Consider the following 25,258-nt stretch of genomic DNA (forward strand, 5'->3'; position numbering starts at 1 on the left):
AGGACTCTATGACTCCATGATAATGCATATAGCTCTCTGGACACCCCTCCCCCCACCATGTGGGTTGAGAGAGAGCTCCAGGTCCTGAATGAACTCTCATTATCTCAATGTGCAGTTGGTGTGTAAGCCTGGGCTGAACGTTATGTTTTTCACAAATCTGTCAGCAGTCGAATTCTGATAGAGTTCGCCATTCCCGCCAGCTACTGACCCCCGTACAGAACATTAGTCTATTTTTTTCTGCCACAAAGCTAGTCCTTTTATGGTTCAAAAGCTGTTCCTTGGCTCAAGGAGACCCTGTCTTTGATGTTTATCAGAGGGACAATAAAATGGGGCCTGACTCCGATCAGTCTCCTTTGGTACAGAGATGAAAAGGATTCCCAGAGGCCTTTTGCTTATATGTCAACAGATGAGACTTCTGCCCTTCAACTTTAACCTAAAAGCATGTGTTCCATTTATACTGGTCTTTAAATGGAGATTGCCTATTGTGACTGTTGTGTATATTTGGAACAGCATAATTAAGTCTATCTGCATAGGTTAAGTTAGGGTTTCTTTCTTCGTTCTTTGTATTTCATTGTGTAATTTTTTTATCTTTTTGAATACAGTTTTTGTTTGTTTTAAAATCTAGTAGAAAACCTAAATAATTTACATTGTGCACTTACCGAAACAAGTTGCAATGTTATGCTCTGGGCGGCCTACTTAAGAATGCTTTGAGTGGTCTAGCCCAGTCCATAACAGACTGGAGGGTCTTTGCGGGAGTTCAAACAGCGAGGGTGAGGTGCTCGTGTCTTTATTTCGGGTGCTGGGTTTGTTGGGTAGACGAAGCTTTGGACAGCAATGGCTGTATCAGTCGCCAAACGTTTTCTAGATGTGGATGGAATAACTTTTGAAGGTTTGAAAAAAGTGAATAAAAGCAAGATGCAGGAATTAGCAGTGAAGTTGGAATTGGTCCTGTCTGCTTCTGTGAGGAAAGGAGAAATACCTACAGCAGTAGCTCGTCAATTTAACTTGCTGGAGAAACCATCAGAATCTACAGAGCTGGCAAGAATTCAATTGCAAATGAGGCAGCTTGAGTTAGCGGCGAGATTTAAGGAAAGGGCAGCAGAAATGAAACAGTTAGAGTTACGTTTAAAAGCAGAAGAGAGGGAAAACAGCAGCAGAAGAGATGGAAAAAAAGAGAGAGCAGCAGAGGAGAAAGAAAGAGAGAGCTTTTGAACAGCAAAAACTGACACTTTAAAAAGGAAAGTCAGCGTAAAGGGCTGGAGATAAAGGCTGAGGGTAGGGTTAGTAAGGAAATGAGTGAGGATGAGCAGAACCCTGGTAGTCAGAAACCTATTCTCGATCAAGCATTGCTTAAGTTTGATGAGAAGGATATGGAAGGCTTTTTCAGCTCATTTGAAAAGGTGGCTAGACAAATGCAATGGCCTGAGTCAATGTGGCTTTTGTTAATCCAAACTGAACTTTTAGGTAGGGCTCGTGAGGCATTCTCATCCCTATCAGATGACGGATCTGGTTTCTGGAATCTTATGAGGGATCCTGGTCAAAACTACATTAAGTTTGAAAGGATCAAACAGAGTAATTTTGTTAGATGAATAAGAGCTTGAAAAAAAGCAAGCAATCCTATGTTGCACTTCGAGCGCTAAGGAATTTGGAAAAATTCAAATATTCACTGCTTGAAACAGTGCGAACTCATGTGGATAAAAAGAGAGTTAAAACAGCAAAGTTATCAGCTAAAGTGGCTGGTGATTATCAATTGGTCCTTAAATTCAGTTTGGCTTTCAGAATCTATTTAAGTCCATGAGGGAGAGAAATTGGAGCAAAGAGATATCCTCACGTGGAAAGGAAAAGGTAGATCTCAGTGAAGACAATAAGGATAATTTACCACAGGTTAATAAAGAAACCCTTGAGAGGGACAAAGAAGTGATGGCCTCCATTTCCTCATTAAGACATCATTTGTTAAGTAGTAACGGATAGGAATGATTTCACTCTCTTTCTTGCTAAATTCCCCCGGTGTTTTCATTGTAATAAAATGGGCCACACAAAATCACAGTGTTGGTGGGCTTGGAAAACCAGATGTAGGAAAACCAGAAAACCCTGGAAGATTTATTGGACCAGTAACAAAAAGTATAAGGGAAGTTAGACAACTGCCTCAGAGTGTACAAGATGATCAGAAGTTGATCAAGGAATATGTGCCAAATATGCTTAAAATATACATACAAGGGTAAAGTTTATTCACATAGACCAGGAGTCATAGGTAAGGCGGTTCCAATATTGAAGGGGACAGGATCTTCTCAGTCTGCAGTACTGAGGGATGAGAAAGTATTAACGCCTGAGAGACTATTGCCAGAAAATGTGCTGGTAACAAGAATTCATGGTGAGACAAAAAGTGCTCAGTAATGTAAAGGGAGAACAGTAGATAATGTGTGATAGGAGTACTGGACCCCAAACTCTCAGTTCCAGGAATAAAATTTGTCCTTGCAAATGATATAGTTGATTCGTCAGTTGGTATGCTGCCTACTCTAGTTGAAAATCCAGTGGAGATGCAGGCAACGGAAGACGTGGAGAATGTTTATCCATGAATTTTCCCTGACTGTGTGATCACAGATCACAATGTTCAGGTTGAAGCAGAAGGGATCAAAAGGAAGCTGATGTAGAGTTATCCGAATCTTATTTTGATCAGATAAGTAAAACAGAGAAGGAGCAAGTAGGAAAAACATGCAAGTATTTTCAGCTCTGCTAAGTTGATTGACTTGCAGCAGAAAGATGAGGAATTAAAACAGTTAGATCAAAAGGCATTTAGCAAGCAAGAAAGAAAGTATTCCTGTCTGTTATTACTTAACAAATTATGTCTTAATGAAGAAATGGAGACCACCACACTTTCAATCAGATCAGAATGGCAGAAATTCATCAAATTGTTTTGCCTGTTGGGTACAGAAAGGAGGTGCCGCGATTGGCACTTGAGCTACCAGTTGGAGGTCATTTTGGGGTGAGGACAACACCAGCTAAAATAAAAGGATTTGTTTACAGGGCTGGACTATACAAAGATGTAGCTGAAGTTTGCCAGACGTGTCAAACATATCACGCAGGCAGTAATAAAACTTGCATGTTTAATACCTATTCCAGCATTTGACGACCCTGTCACAAGAGTCTTGATTGATTGCGTAGGTCCCCTACCACAAACAAAAAGTGGGAATAAGTACTTATTAACAATAATGGAAGTATCGACTAGATATCCAGAGGCAATCTCATTATGCAGCATCACAGTTAAAAAGGTTGTAGAAAGAAAAGTTAATATTTTTCCAAGATACGGACTACCAATAATGATACAGTCAGAACAATGATCAAACTTCACATCCGAACTAATCAAGGGGGGGATGGATAACTTGGGAATAAAACAATTCAAATCTACTGCTCACTATCCAGAGTCACAGAGAGAGCACGAGAGAGATGGCATCAAGACTGAAGACTAGGTTGAGCGTTTATGGTCAGGATTATTAAGATGATTGCGATCAGGAAATTCCTTTTGAACTTTTTGCAATCAGAGATGCACTGAATGAATCGACCAAATTCAGTCCATTTGAATTAATTTTTGGACAAGAATTAGGAGGACCATTAAAATTGATGAAGGAGAAATTAATAAGTCAGAATTCAGAGACCACCCATTTGGACAATGTGTCAAATTTTAGGGAACGATTAAATAGAGCTGGAGAGTTGGCTAGACAACATTTAAAAGTATCACAGCATACAATGAAACAGAAAGTGGATAGGAAATCACAGATTTACAATTTTGCAATTGGGAATAAGGCATTGGTGTTCTTTCCAGTAACAGATGAGCCTTTAAAAAACAAGGTTTTGCGTACCTTATCAAATTGTTAAGACATTTAGTGTGATGAACTACTTGCTAATGACTCCAGACAGAAAGAAATCTCATAAAGTGTGTCATAAGAATGTGCTCAAAAGATAGTTTGATAGTGAAAGAAAGCAAGAGGAGAAGGTGTTCATGATTACAACACAGAAGGAAGAACGAAGTTCAGAGGATTCTGAATGGCACATTCCTCAAATCAAATTGAACAATGAGAAAGTTTTCAAAAATTAGGATAAATTATTGAGTTACCTTCCACAAGAAAATCAAAATGACCTAAAAGATTTATTATTATCACTTTGGGATATATACGGTATTAAACGGGAAGTACTAGCATAATTGTGCATGATATAGATATAGGAGATGCTGTTCCGATTAAGCAACATCCTTATAGGCATAACCCTCCAAAGTTGGCACAGGTTCAGAAAGAGATAGAGTGAATGCTCCAAGATGGCATAATCGAAGTGAGTTGCAGTGACTGGAACTCACGTATAGTCATGATGCCAAAGGCAGATGGTACCCCACAGTCATGTGGGGACTATGAAAAAGTCAACACTGTTACAAACCTAGCTAAATGTGAATTTACGAAAGCCCAAGTCACGTTCCTATGCCATGTTATTGGACATGGACTAATAGCCCCATGAGATACAAAAACGTAAGTAGTGGGAAAATTCCCACACCATCGACAAAAAAGTAGTAGTACGGTTCCTGGGATTAACTGGATTTTACTGAATGTTTGTGCCAAACTTTAGCAGTGTTGCTGCTCCACTCACCAAATTATTAAAAAAGGGCAAGAACTCTCACTGGATAGCAAAGTGTCAAAAGGCATTTGCCAGCCTAAAAACTGTGTTAACCACTGCCCCCAGTATGAGCCATACCGGATTACACAAAGCCTTTCAAGGTGGCTATTGATGCCAGTGATGTGGGTGTTAGTGCGGTGCTCCTGCAGGAAGATGACGAGGGAATCAAGAGAACAATCGGGTATTTTTCCAGGAAGTTGAACTTCATCAACAGAAATATTCAACGGTGGATAAAGAGAATTTAAGCTTGGTGTTGGCATGACAACATTTCAGTGTTTATATCACCAGCGATGTATCTGAGACAATCATATATGCTGATCACAACACATTGATATTTGTGGAAAAAATTAAGGACAAAAATGCCAGACTCTTTCGATGGAGCTTGTTGTTGCAGCCATTCATTCTGACAATTGTGCATGTGGCAGGTTGTGAAAACGTTATTGCCGATGCGTTTCTGAAACTTGAATGAGATATGGAGGCGTTTGGTTGTGGGTGTACTGCGGCCTGAATTTGCATGGGGTTTTGCATGTTTGGATGTTACAGTTGCTATAGTGCATACGTGCGTTTTTAAACTACCAACTGGGTTTGAATGGTTAAAAATGCAGCCATATTTTGGTATTGATGGTTTATTTTTTAAGGGGGAGGCGTCACAAAGCTAGTCTCATTTTTGTCAAGAAGCTTATTCTTGGCTCAGGTGGACTCTGTCCTTGATTTTTTTCAGAGGGACAATAAAAAGGGGCCTGATTCTGGTCAGTCTGGCTTGGTACAGAGATTAAAAGGATTTTCAGTGGCCTTTTGTTTATCTGTAAACAAATGAGACTTAAGGCCAAAGTGTTGGGCTTTAGAAGTGACATATATAATGAAAGGGGAGTGGTGAGCTCTTTTTGCTGAACTAGCTGAGCTGAGCAGCTTTCAGTTGAGTCTAGAACTGGGAAGTTCAACAGGGAGCTGTGTGGAAACTCTCTCTCTTTTCTGCCCTTCAACTTCAACCTGAAAGCCTGTGTTCCATTTATACTGGTTTTTAAAGGGAGTTTGCTTATTGGGACTGTTATGTGCATTCGGAACAGCATAATTAAGTCTAGCTGGATCGGTTGAGTTCTGTAAGGGTACTTTATTCTGTTCTTTGTGTTTCATTGTGTACTTTAGTGAATAAAGTTTTTGTCTGTTTTAAAATCAGTAGTCAACATAGCTAAACTACACCACGTAACTTTCATTGTACACTTAATGAAACAAATTGCAAAGTTATACTCTGGGCTGTTTGCTCAAGAATGTTTTGAGTGATCTAGACTCGTCCATAACATCTCGAAAGGGAAGATGCCTCTTTGGAACTTGGTACAAATCATTCACTTTCCCTCCTCACGGTTAGCAAACCATGTTAACTTAACACGTGTGTACCATGAGCAATGGAGCCAGGAGAAACAACATGGATCAGTCTGTTTCTGCAGTCTTTGTTTCATTAGTTTGTCATTTTGCAGCATCAAAGACATCCTCCTGTTTCAGTATCACAGTTTGGAGGGGCTGAATGGCCTCTTCGTTTTGATGTGTCAGTGTATCGAGCGTCTCAAATACACTGAGTTCTCCAATTTCAAATAACCTCCCTTCCAATCTGCTGACTCCCTTTCCAATTCCTTCCACTCTCTTCCCATCACCTCCCCCTCCCTTCCCAGCCCTTCACCTCCCTTCTAATCTTCCGATCCACCCTTCTTCCAGCTTCCAACTGGATTCATTCCTGCAATCGACTAATTCGGTGGTACCCTAAACGAGTGTTGATCTATCCCCAACTCACCACACCACCTCCTCCTCCCCACGCCGCTTCTTTATCTGTAAACCTCCTTACGTCAATCCCGACTCCTTGAGAAATGTTACACCCAAGGTGCTGACTACTCCACCTTCTGATGCTGCTTTGCTTTGCGTGGTCTTCCAGCCTCCTGGTTTTCAATTTTTACCTTTTTTAAAAAAATCTCTTCAGGTGTAATAGGCAGGACAGAGTGAATTGGCTGTGACCCTGCTTGTCCAATAGTTTCGTTGGGTTGAATGGCTTTCTCACATTCTTGTAAAACCAGCTTGACATGCTCAAAGAGCTCCTCTTTTTATCCTGTGGAAATGTTCAGGGTTGCGCAGTGCTGTTTCATGAATGTTAATTACACGTTAACAACATGAGCTTGAATGTTGTTCAGGTTTTGAAGTTTTATGTGATTTCTATAGAACATCTTCACTTCTGATAGAATGACATAGGGAAAGACATTGATGAAGCAGCTGAAAGCGTTTGTGCCGAGGAAGCTATCCTGAGGATTGCCCACAGAGATATCCAGGGACTAAGAGGATTGCTGTCCACCAACCACACTGTTTTCTGAATGACTCAGTGGGGAGTTTAGACCTGATCCCATTCAGTTCAAACTTATTCAGACTCCTTGACACCTTGCACCATCAAATCCTGTCATAATGTCATGGCCAGCCACTCTGACGCTGAATTCGTATTATTTCTTCATGTCAATAGGCCAAGGTATATGTGTGGGGAGTGTTGCCTTCTCTCAGAGGGTAGAGAATGTTGTGGACTCTCTGTCTCACACAGCTGCATAACAGAAATGATTGGGAGGGGTGGGAGTGGGTCTCAATGGATTTTGACACGTCAGAGATTCAAGGGCTACAAGGAATTGGGCATGAAAGAGAAATTGCAGCCGAGACTAGATCAGCCCTGATGTTAATGAAGGGAGGGGCATTGAACGAGCGAAATGGCCTCGTGTTATTCCAGTATACCCCAGAGTCGAGTCAGTTTGTGGTCTCTTCGATTTCCTGTGTTACGGACTTCAAGTAACTGAATAGACTGATCCTGTTGCTGTGTATCAGGATACTGGTGCTGCGTGATCTACTCTGGGTACAGTTTTATAGGCTCGAGGGGCTGATTAGTCTCCTCCTGTATCAGTATATCAGTGTCCAGGGGCTGAAAACATTCATCCTGTTCTGGTGTAACTGAAATCCATACAGACTAACTCTACCACCCGAGGAGAAAGTGAGCACTGCAGATACTCGAGATCAGAGCGAAAATCGTATGGCACTGGAAAAGCACGACAGGTCAGGCATCATCCGAGAAGCAGGAGAATCGATGTTTGGACATTCCTGATGAAGGCTGTCCCTGGTCTGGTGTGCATTTCCAGCACCATACGTTTCGACGTCTAACACCCAGCCAAAGTCAACCTACCGGGTCACATCATCAATTAAGTTTAAAATGTTTTTAGGCATAAACCTCCGGGCATAAAACCATGCTTACTATTCCTAATCAGACCCTGCCTTTCCAAATGCATGTACATCTTATTCCTTGGTATCTTCTCAAGTAATGTACCTACCAATGATGTTAAACATACTGGTCTATAGTTCCCTGACATTTCTTTGACAGATCTTTTTGAATAAAGGCACAGCATTTGTTATCCTCCAGTCTTCCAGAATCTCAAATTTGGTTAATGGTGATAAAAAGTTTAAACAAGGGTCCTCGTAAGTTCTTCTCTAGCTCCTTGCAGTGTTCATGGATATACTTGTTAAGGACCGTGAGATTAATCCACCGTCAAACATCCTTGTGCGCTCATACCTCCTCTACTCTGACATGGACTGCCCCTAAGATATTATCACTAACTTCCTCAAGTTCCTAAGTATTTATGTCTTTCTCCACGGTGTATACAGTGGAGAAATATTTGTTGAGGACCTCGTCCATCTCTTATGGTTCCACACATATATGTCCAGTTTGTTATTTGAGGGGTCCTATTCTCTCACTTTGTTACTGCTTTCCTTTCATACTCTTAAAGTACCTCTTTGGATTCATCCTAATTTTCTCAGCCAAGGTTCTTTCGCACCTTTGTCCCCTTCTTGATTTCCATCAGAGGTAGACTTCTATATCCCTTATATAACACCAGAGATGCCCTTTATCCCAGTTGCCTGTACCTGAGCCACGCATTCCCCTTTTTTCAGTCAAAGCCTAAATATCTCTTGTCATGCTGAGTTCCCCATTCCTGCCAACCTTGCCCTTCACTGTCACAGGAACATAAAAACCTTTGAACTCTAGCTATCTCACGTTTAAAGGCCTCTCACTAGCCAGGGGACTATTCACCTGCAAACATACTACTCCAGTTGACACCTCAAGCTTCTGTCTGATCCCATCAACATTCACCTTGTCCCAATATAGAACTTGAGCCTCTTCATAGTTCTGTCCCTCTCCATAGCTATTTGAAAATTAATAGAACGATGGTCACTGGTCCCAAAGTGCTCCCCCACTGTCACCTCAGTCACCTGTCCTGCTCTGTTTCTCAAGAGTTGTTCGACTTTTGCCCCTTCCCAAGTAGGACCCTCTACATACTGCTTGAGGAAACTTTCCTGAACACACTTATCGGATTCCACTCCATCAAATTCCTTAACGCTCCGGCAGTCTCAGTCTGCTACAAAAATTAAAATCCACTGTTATGACAACCACATTGCTCCTGCATGTCTCCCTTCTCCATACATATTTGTTACTCGAATTCACGTTGACTATTTGGAGGTCGATAGTACAACCCAGTGACATCATCATCCACTTCCTCCTTCTTAGCTCCACCCACAAAGCCTCACTGGTGATTGGTCAGTTATTTTATCTCTGCTTATTGCTGTGATAATTCCCTTTATCAGAAATTCAACTCCTCCTCCCCTCCTTCCAGCATCCCTGTCCCGCCTAAAGCACCTGCACCCTGGTACGCGAAGCAGCCAGTCCTGTCCCTCGCTTAGCTACGTTTCTATAAAGGCTGTATTATCCCAATCACACAATCCTTTCCTTGCCCTTAGTTTATTGGTCTTACCTGCCAGCACTCGAGCATCGAAATAAATGCAGTTTAATCCAACAGGCATTCCTTGCTCCCTGTCGTTTTACAGCCTAACCTGTCTCTTCACTTTACTGTTTCTGATGACTGTATCTCCTTGCAGCCTCGCACTTGATTCCCTGATCATGAGAATACCCTCCTCGCCAATATAGTTTAAACCATCCCTTGTAGCACTAGCAAAATTCGCCAACAAGATATTGGTTTCCTCCCCATTGCATGTGCCACCTGATCTGTATATCCTGATCAGGTCAACCCTGTCACAGAAAAGACCCCAATGATCTAAACATTTGAATCTCTCTGCACGCCCCCACCCCCGCACCAATTCTTTAGTTACTTATTTATCTGCCATATCCTCCTGTTCTTACTATCATTAGCTCATCCCACTGGAGGTAATCAGCAGATTACCACCTTCAATGTCCTAGTTTTTAACTTTTCTCCTAGCTCTCAGTAATTACTCTGTAGGACCTCATTCCTATATCTACCTGTGCCATTTGTGCCAACGTGCACAATGATTTCTGGATGCTCCCATTCCCCCTTGAGAATGTTCTGCAGCCACTCGGAGACATCCTGGCTCCTGGGAGATAACACACCTTCCTGGATTCCCGTTTGAGGCCAGGGAATCTCTGATCTGTCCCTCTAATAATCGACTCTCCTATCTCTAAGGTCCTGTTTACCGTTACCCTTTCCTACTGTGCCCCAGAGTCAATGGTAATGCCTCCAACCTGGCTATTGCTGCTTTTCCCATAACCGTCATTCCCCTGAACAGTATCCAAAACGGTGTGCTTGTTTTCGACGGGAATGGCCACAGGGGATTCCTGCACTCTCTGCCTACTCCGTTCGCCATTCCAGGTCGTCGTCCACCTCCTCTCTGTCTTGAAAACAACAGGAAGCAAGGACTGTCTGTTGGATTAAATTGCCTTTATTTAAATGCAACAGGACTGACAGGTAGGCCTGATGAAGTCATGGCATGAATCTTAACGTGGAACTGGGATATTATAGTCATTGCAGAAACATGATTGCTGCGGGTCTTGGGTGTGACCACAACAAGAAAGCTCTTATCTATGAAGTTCTCAGTATCTCGGATGATCCTGAATACATTCAGCTCCAGCTCCCGAACACGGTCTCCCAGGTGTCGCAGTTGTGTTCACTTTCCACACGTGTAGTCTTCAGGGATGGTGGAAATTTACCTGAGATCCCACATCCCGTAGGCGGAACGTGCAACTGTCCTAACTGCTATCACCACTGTTGCAACACTAAAGTTGAATGGACTTTACTTGAGCTTTTCTGGAGGTTTTGCTGAGCTGTTGCTTTGCAAAGCATCTTCAGCCAAACATTACTACTTGATCTACTAGGAAAAGCGTGTCTCTCAACCCCTTCGCACTTACTTTTGGTTAGGGAAAGATGGAGACACTGCAATGAAATAGCACTTGAGCTTTAAGCACTCCTTGAAGCCTTGCCACTGACTACCTACTCTCCAACCAAAGTCACTGTTTGGTCTTGGAGGGTGTCTTACTGAGGTCTTCCTTTTAGTAGTGCTGACTGCGCTGATGCTAATCTTCATCCCGACAGCCAATCCGCATTATCACAGTCCCTTTGTCCTTTCTGTCTAATAGTACTGCATTTATGAATTCCTGGAATCCGTCGACTGCATTCCAAACTGTGTCTCACTCCATAGCGAGAGAGGTTGACGTTCCAGTGAATACAAGGCTATTGTAAAAATGATACAATTCGACATAGGGACAACAGTATGTCTATCCGCTCACTGAGTCTGCTTTTCCACTCAATTAGATGAGATCTATTTTGATAATCCCCCATTCCACTTCTCTGCATTTTCCCCATAAATCTTGTATAAAAATCAGTCTGCCTCAACCCTGAATATATTTAATGAGCCAGCCTCAACAGCCCACAGAATCTTCTACAATTTTTCCCTCTCACTAATGTGAGACATGGTGGTCTTTAACCCCATGCGGTATTTCTAGAACTCTGTTTGAAAGTTGTACCAATATTAGATATTATCCTGTCCTATCACATCTTCTCTGTGGCCAGAGGCAAAAAAAAATGAATAGTTAAGGGACTGTAACCTCCTCACTCGTCTTCCACGTCAGTCTAAGATACAGCTCATTCTGATCTGTGGATTTTCCCACTCTCTATCCCGCATAAACTTCCAATTCTTCGTCAGCTTCTGTATCAATTCACTCAAGGATCACACGGTCTCTCTCCCTGAATGCAGGAACTCCTTCCTCAAACTGAAGACCGAAAGAAAGTCCCTGTTTAACATATTCTCTCGCTCCGTGCACCCCCTTGGTCCATAATACTCCCACTTCTCTCCCACGTTATCGTCTTCCCCTTTATAAACCGAAAGAATGCCTTTGAATTCTTGCTAATCTTACTCTCGAATGTTTTAACTCCCGGCCTCCACTTCTGCTCTTCTACTAAGGTTTTAGGTTTAGCCCTACACTTTCTATATTCTTTTCGGACCTCCATTGACCTGCTCACTTTGTAACAGCTTTAGGCTTCACTATCCTTTTTAATTCTGTTCGAAATTTGTGTCGACATCTGAGGTGCTCTTGGCTTGTTTTCCTAAATCATGCTGGGCCAACACTGTCATCAATTCCATTTATATCAAGTGATCCCTCAACCCCCCGCCCCACGCTATTCTGCTACAGTTTTACCCAGAAGCAACTGCACTTTGGCCAGATCGTGTCATATTATTTCCTAAAATCGGTCTCCCAAATCCAAAAAGCTTTTATTTTTCAAACATTTTTGGGTCTTTTCCTTAGCAAACTCAAAACATATGAGTCATGGCCACTCGTCCTTTCATGCTCTCCCAAACTTGCCTGCAACATCTGACTGGCTTCTTTCCCCACGGTGAGGCGCAACACAGCCCCGCCCATTGTTGTAACTGCGACACGTGGATATAAGGAGCTCTGTGGAATAATTTTCGAGGCATCTGTCCCCTCTAAAAAAGTTATCACTGCCTGAATGAATGTTTCGAATTGAAATGCCTGAATATAGCGATCCTATTGTTATATTAACACACCTCAGGAAATTGGTTTTCTATCAGCTCCTGTACTTTATTTTATCTGGGAGTCTACAATATATCCCCAACGGTGTGTCTTTCATGGTTTTGATCCTGAGCTCTAACCACCAAGCCTCATTAGAAGATCGTTCTTACTGCAGTAACTGACTCCATAATTAATAATGTAACAACACTTCCTCTTTTACCACCTCTCCTGTCGTGCCTATAGGTCTTGTACCACTGGATATTGTATTGTCAGCCCTGACCTCCCTCAAACACATCTCTGTGATGTTAAAAATGTTACACTATCCCATTTCACCTTGTTCCCTTATCATATCTGCCTGTCGGATAATATTCCCAGCATTGAGGTAAATGACATCCAGCCTGGTATATAACACCTGGAATACTCTATAACGGGGAGTTCTTCGGTCATTCATTGTTTGTTTACAAGCTGCCCAATTCATGAACAACACTGTTCCTCTGGGAATGAATGAATATTTGTGGAATTGTAATTTCTCTTTTAATAAATGTATTCATCAAATGCAACTTTCCAGAAATAAACAGGCAGCTCCACATGCAATGACTTTCTGCTGATTAATTCCCTGTTCAGTGTGCAGAGGGGACAGCTCTAAGTAATGGAGAAAGTGAGAACTGAAGGTCCTGGAGATCAGAATCGAAACGTGTGGCGCTGGTAAAGCGCAGCCAGTGAGGCAGCATCTGAAGAACAGGAGATTCAAAGCTTTGGCCATCAGCACTTCATCAGGAAGGAAGTGGTACCTTCCCATGCTTTCCATTTCACGATTGACAGGATATTGTGAACCATACGTGTTCCAGAAGGCAGCACTGTATATAGTCCTGAAATGGAAAGCAGTCAATCATTTGTTTGGACAGGGAGTAGACATTTTGAGGTGAAGTACAGATTGAATTCAAATACAAACACAAGAATCGATAAATCCCTTGGGCCAAACGGACGAAACACGAGGTTACTACAGGAAGACAGGGAAGAGATTCCTGCGCCCTTTGCGATGATCTTTACATCCTCACTGTCGACTCGAGTAGTGCCAGATGATTGGAGAGCGGTAAATGTTACTCCTTGTTCAAGGAAGGTACTAGTGATTATCCTGAGAATGACAGACCAGTCAGTCTTACATCAGTGTTGGGCAAAGTATTGGAGGGGTTTCTGAAAGACAAAATTTATGATTTTTGGAAAATCATAGATTGATTACAAATAGTCAGCATGGCTTTGTGAGGGGCAGGTCATGCCTCACAAACCATATTAAAAACTTTCAGGATGGGATCAAACACATTGAAGAAGGTGGAGCAATGGATGTGGAGTGCATGGATTTTAACAAGGCGTTTCATGATATTCCCCAAGGCAGGTTCATTCAGAAAGGAAGGAGGGATGGGATACAAGGAAGCCTGTCTGTCTGGATACAGAACTGCTGGCACACAGAAGACACAAAGTGGTGGTAAATGGGAAGTATATAGTCTGGAGCTCAGTGATCAGTGGTGTTCGGTTAGGATCAGTTCTGGGATCCTCTGCTGTTTGTGATTTTTATAACTGACTTGGATCAGGAAGTGGAAGGGTAGGTTAGTAAGTCTGTCGATGTAACATTTATTGTTGAAGTTGTGGATTGTGTGGAGAGCTGTTGTAGTTTGCAATGGGACATTGACAGGATGCAGAACGGGGCTGATAAGTGGCAAATGGAGTTCAATCTGGAAATGCGTGAAGCAATTCATTTTGGAAGGTCGAATTTGAATGCAGAAAAAAGGCAGGATTATTGCATTGTGGAGGAACAGGGTGATCTTGTGGTCCATGTCATAGCTCCCTCAGAGTTGCCACCCAGTTTGATAAGGTTGTTAAGAAGGCGTATGATGTTTTCATTCACATAGGGATAGGGTTTAAGAGCTGCGAGGCTATGCTGCAGCTCTATGGAACCCTGGTGTGATCACACTTAGAATATTGTGATCAGTTCTGGTCGCCTCATTGTAGGAAGGATGTGGAACTTTTAATGAGGGTGCTGAGGAGATTTATCAGGATGGTAACATAGAAGAGTTCAGGGCTTTTCGCATTGGAGCAAAGAAGGACGAGAGATGACTTGATAGATGTGTACAAAATGATGAGAGTCAAAGATAGAGTGGATAGCCAGTGACCTTTTCCCATGGTGGAAATATCTATCGCGAGGGAGAAAAACTTTAATATAATTGGAGGAAGGTTTTGTGGAGATGTCAGAGGTATGTTCCTTACAAAGAGAATGGTGCATGGATGGAATGTACTGCTGGCAACTGTAGTAGAGTCAGCTGCATTGAGGATATATTAAGCGACTATTGGATTGGCAAATGAATGATAGCATAATGATGGGTATGCAGGTTAATCTGATCTTAGAGTAGGATAAAAGGTTGGCTGGACGTCAAGGGCCGAAAGGTCTGTACTGTGCCGTACTGTTCTGTGTTTCATAATTCGCTCAGCTTGAGGATTGTTATCAATTGTTGAATGTATGAGGGAGTGATGTGTGTGAGATCAGGAAGCTTTGTAGGGGCGTTAGGCCAAGACGTCTACTTATGGTGTGCATTCTTACAGTCACGTGAGTACCAGTAAAATATGTGTGTGACGACCTCCACGAGACAGAATCCGTCAAGTTCAGTTATTGACGTGATGCTGGACTTGCCACTTGCGCCTGTTTTCTTCAGATAAATTCTGTTGGGTGACCCATGTATTAATTTTTGTCCATCAACAGAGATGTACAATTTCATTTTGATACTGGTGAATGTGAAGGTGAAATTTGTTGGACACGATTTTAGAGGTTTCATTGCAAGACACAATGTGCTACAGAATACTGTCAACTTGATAACGTCTTCGCCCAGTGCCTGGTCTAGGTAGCAGATGCTTGGAGTCTGGGGGGCAGTCCAGATGCCATCACCATAAGTAACTTGTGTGATGTGATTCTGACACTCCGTGTCCATTCATCTGCCCCCGGGCAAGGCTCAGACCGAAGATGGAGTCGAACTAATTTGTTGTGAACGAATGATTGTATGACTGACCTGACCCAGGTGGAAGCTTTCTGGATTCATTTAAGAGCAGAACGATGTCCTACCCAGTATCACACGCAGCTGTGACTGAAATCAAATCTTTCAAAATCTTTTTTCAATGTAGGTTATGATTGCAAGCTGATCTGAAAAAATCAGATATTTGCTATGTTAGTGAATTGTGATTCACAAAAATGTGAATTATCATTATTCAACCAAACAATTCTCTGAAAACAATTAGGTAGATGTTATATTTATGAAAATAAAATATACTTTCCTGCCAGCATTTTATGATACAAAAATAAAGAATGTATATTTTATTTAATATCGAACAAAGAACATGTTATCTGACTATAGTGCTGATCACAATTACCTACTTTTGGATACATGAACACCAATTAACCACAAAAGGACATCATCCTCTCTCACTGGTATCCTCACATACGGAAGAGGAAGGACACCACTTCGACTGGGACAACACATCCATGCGAGGTCAAACCAATTTGAGGCACGCACGAGAATTCCTAGAAGCATGGCATTCCAACCAGAACTCTAACCACAAACTCATGGAGGTAGACCTCAACTACCACCCCTGAGAAAAGAAAGAGGACGTGACTTCACCACAGCAAATAACATAACAGCAGGAAATGTCATCCCCCATCCAAAGAAACCCAATAATATAAATAGAAAGCAGGAATTTTCAGCATTAATTCGCCTGAGGCCCACTGAAGGCGAAGATGGTTAAAAGTCTGGAAATGAACCTCCCAGCTCAATGAGCAAGCCTACATCCAAAACCTCAACCTGAGCTACAGATATTCTCAAAAGTCGCAACAATTACATACTCATTGTCAGTATTCAAAAGAATGCATCGTCGCTCCAATATGTGGAAAGTCGTTGGCTTCTGAATGATTGTATTTTTAGAGTGAGAAAACGATTGAACTATCATATAGAAATAGCGTTATTACAAATTTATATATTATCAATCAGTTTAATTTCTCACTAAATGTGCAAGCTTCAGCTCTTTACCAACGATTGAAAAATGACAATAATTCAACATGAACAGAGAATATTAGTTTGAATAAATGATTTATGTTATTAAATTGAAGTGGACAATCATTTGAAACCTTTCAATTTTTAGAATGAATCTGAAATGTGAAAAAGAACGATAAACATACATCCGTGTGAGTGAACAGTCAGACATTTTCAAAGAATTTTGTGGCCAAGCAAACGAAATATTTGTTTTATTTGTAGGGATACATGATTTAAAATATTCGTGTGCTGAGTACTAATTAGACTTCACCATCAAGCTGACCTTGCAATATTTACATTTTGTATGGTTATGCTGCAGCAAATTGATCAGATATTTGCCAACATTTACAACTGGAAATAATCTGATACTGGCTTTGACTTGCATCTGTCCATGATAGAATACAAAACGTTAATGTACACAAGGAGGCTATTTGGCCACTGTGTATGCATCAGCTTGTGAAGTGTCTCCCAAATCCTCCCATTTTCCACCTCTATCACTGTTGCCCTTTAATTTCGGATCTTTCAAATATATATCCAGTTTCCTCTTGAATCTTCATGCACAAATCTCCCAGGCAGGGCATTCCAAATCCTAACAACTCTCTTAATAAATAGCCTTTTCCTTATCTCACTCCGAGGACTTCTGCCGACGATCTGGATGCTATAACGCCAGCTAACAGAAACGGAATATCGTTATTTTACACTGTTTTTCTTTTCATAATTTTGATCACTGCAATTAGTTCACATCTTCGTATGTTCTGATCAATAAGGAATTATTTCATGACACTAATTTCTCGCATCCTACCTTTAACTAATTTCTTCATTCCACTTATCATTCTGATTATTTATAAGGTTACAGGTAATCTTCTTCAAAGTAATGAAGGGTGTGTGTGTGTATGTGTGTTTGTAAGAGAGAGAGGGAGAGAGGGAGAGGGAGAGGGAGAGAGAGAGGGAGAGACAGAGAACACAAAGGACCTGAACTTAAGGGAATTTATATTTGCCAGGATTTAGTGTTGGAGAGACTGTTAGGTCTGAAGGTTGATAAGCCTCCGGGGCTTGATGGTCTGCATCCCATGGTACTGAAGGAGGTGGCTCGGGAAATCGTGGATGCGTTGGTGATTATTTTCCAGAGTTCAATAGATTCGGGGTCGGATCCTGAGGATTGGAGGGTGGCTAATGTTATACCACTTTTTAAGAAAGGTGGGCGAGAGAAAGCAGGAAATTATAGACCAGTTATTCTGACCTCAGTGGTGGGAAAGATGCCGGAGTCTATTATAAAGGATGAAATTACTGCACATCTGGATAGTAGTAACAGGATAGGACAGAGTCGGCATGGATTTATAAAGGGGAAATCATGCTTGACTAATCTTCTTGAATTTTTTGAGGATGTAACTATGAAGTTGGTCGAGGGAAATCCAGTAGATGTAGTGTACCTGGACTTTCAGAAAGCTTTTGATAAAGTCCCACACAGGAGGTTAGTGAGTAAAATTAGGGCGCATGGTATTGGGGGCAAAGTACTAGATTGGATTGAAAATTGGTTGGCTAATAGGAAACAAAGGGTAGTGATAAACGGCTCAATTTCGGAATGGCAGGCAGTGACCAGTGGGGTACCGCAGGGATCCGTGCTGGGACCGCAGCTTTTTACAATATATGTTAATGATATAGAAGATCGTATCAGCAATAACATGAGCAAATTTGCTGATGATACAAAGCTGGGTGGCAGGGTGAAATGTGATGAGGATGTTAGGAGGTTACAGGGTGACCTGGACAAGTAAGGTGAGTGGGCAGATGCATGGCAGATGCAGTTTAATGTGGATAAATGTATGGTTATCCACTTTGGTAGCAAGAACAGGAAGTCAGACTACTACCTCAATGGAATCAATTTAAGTAAATGGGCAGTACAGTTGGATCTGGGTGTTCTTGTACATCAGTTAATGAAGGCAAGCATGCAGTTACAGCAGGTAGTGAAGAAGGCTAATAGCATGCTGGCCTTCATAACAAGAGGAATTGAGTATAGAAGCAAAGGGGTGCTTCTGCAGCTGTACATGGCCCTGGTGAGACCACACCTGGAGTACTGTGTGCAGTTCTGGTCTCCAAATTTGAGAAAAGACATTCTAGCTATTGAGGTAGTGCAGCGTAGGTTCACGAGGTCAATTCCTGGAATGGCAGGGTTACCTGACACTGAAAGACTGAAGCGACTGGGCTTGCATACCCTTGAGTTTCGAAGATTGAGAGGCGACCTGATTGAGACGTATAAGATTATGAAAGGATTGGACACTCTGGCAGTAGGAAACATATTTCCACTGATGGGTGAGTGCCGAACCAGAGGACACAGCTTAAAAATACGGGGTAGACCATTTAGGAGAGAGCTCAGGAGAAACGTCTTCACCCAGAGACTGGTGGCTGTGTGGAATGCTCTGCCCCAGAGGGCAGTGTAGGCCCACTCTCTGGATTCATTTAAGAAAGAGTTGGATAGAGCTCTCAAAGATAGTGGAATCAAGGGTTATGGAGATAAGGCAGGAACAGGATACTGATTAGGAATGATCAGCCATGATTATATTGAATGGCGGTGCAGGCTCGAAGGGCTGAGTGGCCTACTCCTGCACCTATTGTCTATTGTCTATTGTCTGTTGTCTATTGTCTATTGTCTAATTCTCTTTAATGTCTGAATTACACCCAGTGCCTCGTGTAAAAGGGGTAAGGATTAGGTAACGATTAACATATGGTAAAAGAGCTAGCTCAGGGGCGAGGGTTTCAGATTTCTGGATCATTGGGCCCTCTTCCAGGACAGGTGGGAGTTTTAAGTAATGGACAGATTGCATCTTAACTGGACGAGCACCATCATCCTGGTGGGGAGGTTTTCTCGTGCAAATTGGGTGAAGATAAACTAATATCTGGGAAACAAAGCAGCAGGCCAGGAACTGAGCAGAAGATAGGGGTAAGTAGGAGATCAGGTATGGCCAGCCTCATGACCATGTTGCGAGAAGGAATCAAGTCAGTCCGAAATGTGAGTTGGAGGTTGGAATAAATGACAGAGAGGTTTATCAGAGATTAACAAATGAAGATGGAATGTATGGGGGACGTGAAGGAGTGAGGTGTGTGAGATCAGGAATCTCGTACTCAAGAAGACATTAAAGTGGAAAAACAAATCAAAGCAGTTATTTAAAATCCTTTGGCCTAAAAGCACACAGCATTTGGAATAAAATTGATGAGCTGGCAGTAGATACAGAGATAAATGGGTATGACCTGGTAAGGATGATTGAAACATGGTTACAGGCAGATCAGGACTGGACAGTGAACTGTCCATGGGTACTTGGTATTCCGAGAGGATCGGCATGAAGGTAAAGGAGGTGGAATTGGTGTATTGGTTAAGGATGATATTAAGGCTATATTAAGAAATGATATTGGCACGAGGGAACAAAATTAATATCAGTCCAGGTGCAAACAAAAAGCAACTGAAGAAACCTCTTTGGAAGATTAATTTTCAGCCACCGTCTCGCCAAAGTACTTCTGAGGTCGGAAATAATGAAGTTCGTGACAAGGTAACTACGGTGGGATGAACGTGCATATTGAATCAATTAATCAATTAATCACCTAGGTAAAGGGTAGGCTCCAAGTACAAATCGTAGAGTATATGAAGGAATGTTTATGAGAACACATGTCATGGAGCCACCCAGAGAGCAGGGTACTTTAGATTTGATATAAGGAAGGAATGAAAAACGATCTTGCAGTTAAGGATCCTCTTGGAAAGAATGACCACAACATACTGTCGTTTCAAATTCAGATAGAAAGAGTGAGAACAGAGTCACATACGAGAGCCTTAGTGTTGGGTAATGATACTTACAGTGGCCTAAGGAAGGTGTTACTGGGGGGTGGGGGTGGGGGGGTGGGGATCAGTCAAAGGCAGGACAGATGAAGCAAGTTGGCAAATACTTAATGGGATACTAAATACCTCTCAATTAAAGTATATTTGTGAGAGAAGAGGAATTGCATTACAGAGAAAAGTTATCCATGTCTCGATAAGGAAGTCATTGACAGCATAAGGGCAAAAACTAGGTCAAATCATACTGCACAAGTTAGTCATACTCCGCGGGATTGGGTAAGGCAGTGGCCTAGTGCATTATAGCTGAACTGTTCATCGAGAGACCCAGATAATGTTCTGGGCAGCTGAATTCGAATCCTGCCATGGCAGATGGTGTAGTTTGAATTCACATTTGGGATTAACAAACTGATGGTGAACATGAATAGATTGTCAGGAGAAGCTCACCTGTTTCACTAATGTCCTATGGGGAAGGAAACTGCCATCCTTACCTGATCTGACCGATATGTGACTCCAGACGCACAGCAATGTAGATAACTCCTAACTGCCCTCTGGGAAATCAAGGATGGACAATAAATGCTGGCCTACGCATCAATGCCCACTTCCTGTGAATTAATGAAACAAACAAAAAAATCAGCAAAGGGTTAACACACAACATTAAAAGAAGCTATGACAGGAAATGAACGGAAACATAAATAGAGACAGAGAGTGAGTAAGATGTCCGGCCGTGAAGGAGGCTAGAAGAAACCACTGAAGCAGCATAAAAAAATCACTAGTACATAAAAAGAATCGCAGAGTGAAACTAAGTGATGAAACTGACAAGGTAACGATGAGAAACTCAAAAATGGCAAAGGCACAAAAGCAATGCTTTCTGTTTTCACAGACTATACTAAAAATTGTAGTTCCTACAAGGTATCTTGTTGGGATTACTGCTGTTTGTCATTTTTATAAATTACCTAGATGAGGGCATAAAATGATGTGTAAGTAAATTTAATGATGATACTTAGGTTGGTGAAATGTGGATAGTGAAGGATGTTGCAGGTTACAGAGGGACATAGATAAGCTGCAGAGCTGGGCTGAGAGGTGGTAATTTGAGTTTAATGTGCGAGGTGATTAATTTTGGAAGGAGCAAAAGGAATAAAGAGCACTGGACCAATGGTAAGATTCTTGGCAGTGTCCATGAGCAGAGAGATCTCGGTGTCAATGTACGTAGGTCACAGAGAGTTGCCAATCTGGTTAATAGACTTGTTAAGAAGGCGTACAGTATGTTAGCTTTTATTGGAAGAGGGATAGAATTTTGGAGCCACGCGATCATACCGCACTTGGAATACTGTATATTTCTGCTTGCTACATTACAGGAAGGACGTGGAGTGTTTGGAAAGGGTTCAAAAGAGATTTACGAGAATGTTGCCTGATTTGGAGGAAAGGTCTTATAGGGAAAGTCTGAGGTAGTTGCCGCTGTTTTCATTCGAGAGAAGAAGGTTGAGAGTTGTCTGAATTTATCTAGAAAAGATAATCAGAGGGTTAGATAGGGTGGACAGTGTTATGAATTTCTAAGTGTACTATACCTTCAAGAGAGTTGAAAGGCTTGCCAGAGTACTGAAAAAATTAAAAATGCAATAGTTGGTCAAGCAGCTAGCAGTATCTGGGTTGCTATGAGACAAATTCAAATTCAAATTCAGCCATTCAGTTTAAATAATGTGCCAAGATGCCAAATGCTATTCAAGTTTGTATTTAGTGTTTTGACAATATTAAAACCAATGAAACAATACCATCTTTTGGGATATAAATATCAAACATTTTGAACAGTTGGCCAGAGCGGCAAAGAGCAGGAAGCCGCCAACAAGTCAAGCCTGGCAGCAGAAAGATTTTCTCTCTGCCAGGGACCTTTATCAGCCAAAGACCTGGGAAGTAGAATCCCCAAGAATAAGAAAAGAAGACAGGAATATGGAGAAGAATCAATAGCTGCCTGGTTTTGAAATAAGATTTTGTTTTTAAATCGTAATCAGGATTCTTTGATTGGAGTATTATTATAGAGGTGGGGGTATCAGTGTGCATATCAGTCTATTGGTGCGTAAAAACGGCGAACTTGCAAAATTTTGGGCACTACCATGATGACCTTTGAAAAGGTAGTGTGCTTTTCAGTGATTAAACAGAAGAACGAATGTCTATGAGTAAGCAGTTTACAGGTGCCCAAATTGACAGAATGGATCAATCCCGTTCAGTTATCAGGCCAGCTCGGCACCATCCTCATGAGCTGGCAGGACGGAATTGGGATAAGATGGTCGGAGGGGGAAATCAGGCAAATTGTAACGGCCACATTTATGCCCTGGGCTTGGAGGTTCCTGAGGAGGAACATCAGGCTTTCTTCCTCCAGGCGCCAGGTGGTGAGTGAGCGGTGATAGAGAAGTTCCAGGTCCTGCATGTCCTCGGCAGATTCGGAGGGGGAATTCAATTCTCCCTCCGCCAGTTGTTATTTGTATGTTGCTCCTGACCCATCAAAACACAGATCTGTGTGAATGCGCAAACAACCGCTCTCTGTACATTTCACTCAATAATGTCAATAACAGGACTGATTAAAACAAAATGCAAACTGTGTTGAATGCTGGATGTAGGGAATCATGTTACTGTAGAGCCTTTACAGCACCGAGATCAGGCTTTCGGCCCATCATTCACAAACCAGTTTCCCTCTTGAAACCTCTCCAATTACCCAGATCCCTGTCTGATGGAAGACTGTCTGTGTGGAGTTTGCACATTCTCCCGGGGTCTGCGTGAGTTTCCTCCGGGTGCTCCAGTTTCCTCGCACAGTCCAAAGATGCGCAGGTTAGACTGGATTTGCAACACTCAATAGTCAATAGTGTCCAGGTGAGTGTTGGTTATATGGTTAGCCATGAGAAATGTGTGGTTACAGGAATAGCGTAGAGGGTGAGACTTGGTGGGATGCATGATGAGCCGAATAGCCTGTTTCTGCACTGTAAGAATTTTATGATCCTATACTCCATCCCACCTATCTCTGTGGATGAAGTGGACTATCACCTGATCAAATATCCCCTTCAATGGGTCAGCGTTTGTTTTCTACCTGACAAAGAACTGCAGGTCTTGCAGATCTGAGAGACAGCACAAAAATTGCTGGGAAACTCAGCAGGTCCGGCAGCATTTGTGGGGAGTGAACCTTTTGGATCCAGTGATTGCTCTTAAGGACTGAAGGCTTCTGATTCTGATGTTTTCAGACCTGTTGACGTTTTACAAGCAATGTTTTGTTTTGCTTTCAGCCCCAGTTCAGCTGGTGACTATGACGGCCTTGTTATGTGTGTTTGGGAAAAGGGGCGGACTAGCTGCTAGAGCGGTGGTGGTGCAGTGGTGAGCATAACTGCCTTCCAAGCAGTTGATCTGGATTCGATTCCCGGCCGTTGCGGTTTTGCAAGGAAAAGTCTTGAGCACCAACGTTGCATTCTGTGGCGAAATGGATTTGTCAGGTTGCTTTCGGGTTTTCATGGCCATGGTTCCTGTTAATTGACGTGACAATCCGGGCAGCGTTGCTCGAAAGCTTTCCTCTCTGCTGCCCATTGCTTAGTTGAATATTGTTCACAATATAAGGTTCGTTTTGTTTTGTTCGAAAAGTGAGAGATTGCTATCGTCAGAAACGTTAAATAATTATAGAAGCCGCTGGAAATTCGGAACAGATCCAACAGCTTCTATCGTGGACAGGAAGGAGGTTTAAATGCGTCAAATTTCTTCAAGGTTAAAATACATTCTCACCTCAAAACCATTTGGAAGCTTAAGAATTACAAACATGACATTATACCTTTTCCTATTCCATTCAAGAATCAGTTGAGTGAATCTTCTCTGGACTGCTTTTCATGTCATTGGGCCCTCAGCTCTCCTGAAGTAGTCTCACCGTACCCTGCAAAACTGTAGGAAATCTTCCCTCCTCCTGAATGTATTCTCTTTCAAAATGTTTGCAAATTTATATTGCCTCCTTATGATGTGCACGCAACGTGTTTTTTTTTTGCGATCCAGGTGCCTGATTCCTCTGTGCCTCATATTTGCAATCTCTCCATTGGATTAATGCACTGTTTTTCCATTCAAACCACCAATCTATTCAAACACAGACACTTTTTTCCTGCTAAGCCCCATATACCAATATATCATTCACTTGACCCACTTCTCTATAATATTATGAACTGGCGGTCAACATCCATCTGATAACTAAAAGTAATGCACCCAGCGAAGATCTCCTCGCCTTATAATGTGGTAAGGGAGTGTGACAAGTGATGTAACCCACCTGCTTTTTGACACCCAGTTTGTTATAAAGGAGTGGTTCAATAAAATGGAATCCTTTCACGCATTCTGTAATTAACAATTACTATTTGCCTGTCTCGGGGTGACGCTGTGGCTCAGGGTCTAGCACTGCTGCCTCTCAACGCGAAAGTCGCAGGTTCGATTCCAGCCTTTATATGGAGTTATCACATTCGACTCGTGTCTGCGTGGGCTTCAAACCCGTGCTCCTGTTTCCTCTCACAATCCAAAAATGTGCGGGTTACTTGAATTGGGCAAGCTAAATTGCCCATAGTGTTCACGGATGTGTAGGTTAGGTGCATTAGTCAGGGGTAAATATAGTTAATAAGGTAGAGAATGCATCTGAGTGGTTTACTCTAATTACTGAAAAATTGGAATGGGGGTAACGCTGAAGAAATAATGAGAGGTCGATACAGCCTTTTTAAAATGTTCAGTCTGTTCTAGTAGTCAATTCAATCAAAGCTAGACTTAGATTTCATCTCCAGTTTCCTATGCAATCCACATATCCCGTGACTCCCTGAGAAACCAGCAATTTGTGTCTTCCAATCTGAAATGCACACAGTGAGGGTG

At 42.1% G+C, this 25,258-nt stretch overlaps 1 non-coding gene across 1 annotated transcript; it reads left to right on the forward strand.

Annotated features, from left to right (window-relative positions):
- The first annotated feature begins 23,732 nt into the window (after positions 1 to 23,732).
- trnag-ucc (transfer RNA glycine (anticodon UCC)) lies at positions 23,733 to 23,804 on the forward strand. The gene has a single exon. It is a non-coding gene; the product is annotated as a tRNA-Gly (tRNA).
- The last annotated feature ends 1,454 nt before the right edge of the window (positions 23,805 to 25,258 follow it).

The sequence above is a fragment of the Chiloscyllium plagiosum genome, unplaced genomic scaffold (genome assembly GCF_037043375.1).
Source record: "Chiloscyllium plagiosum isolate Xiang-an unplaced genomic scaffold, Cpla_swu_hap1 HiC_scaffold_50, whole genome shotgun sequence".
NCBI classification, from domain to species: Eukaryota; Metazoa; Chordata; class Chondrichthyes; order Orectolobiformes; family Hemiscylliidae; genus Chiloscyllium; species Chiloscyllium plagiosum.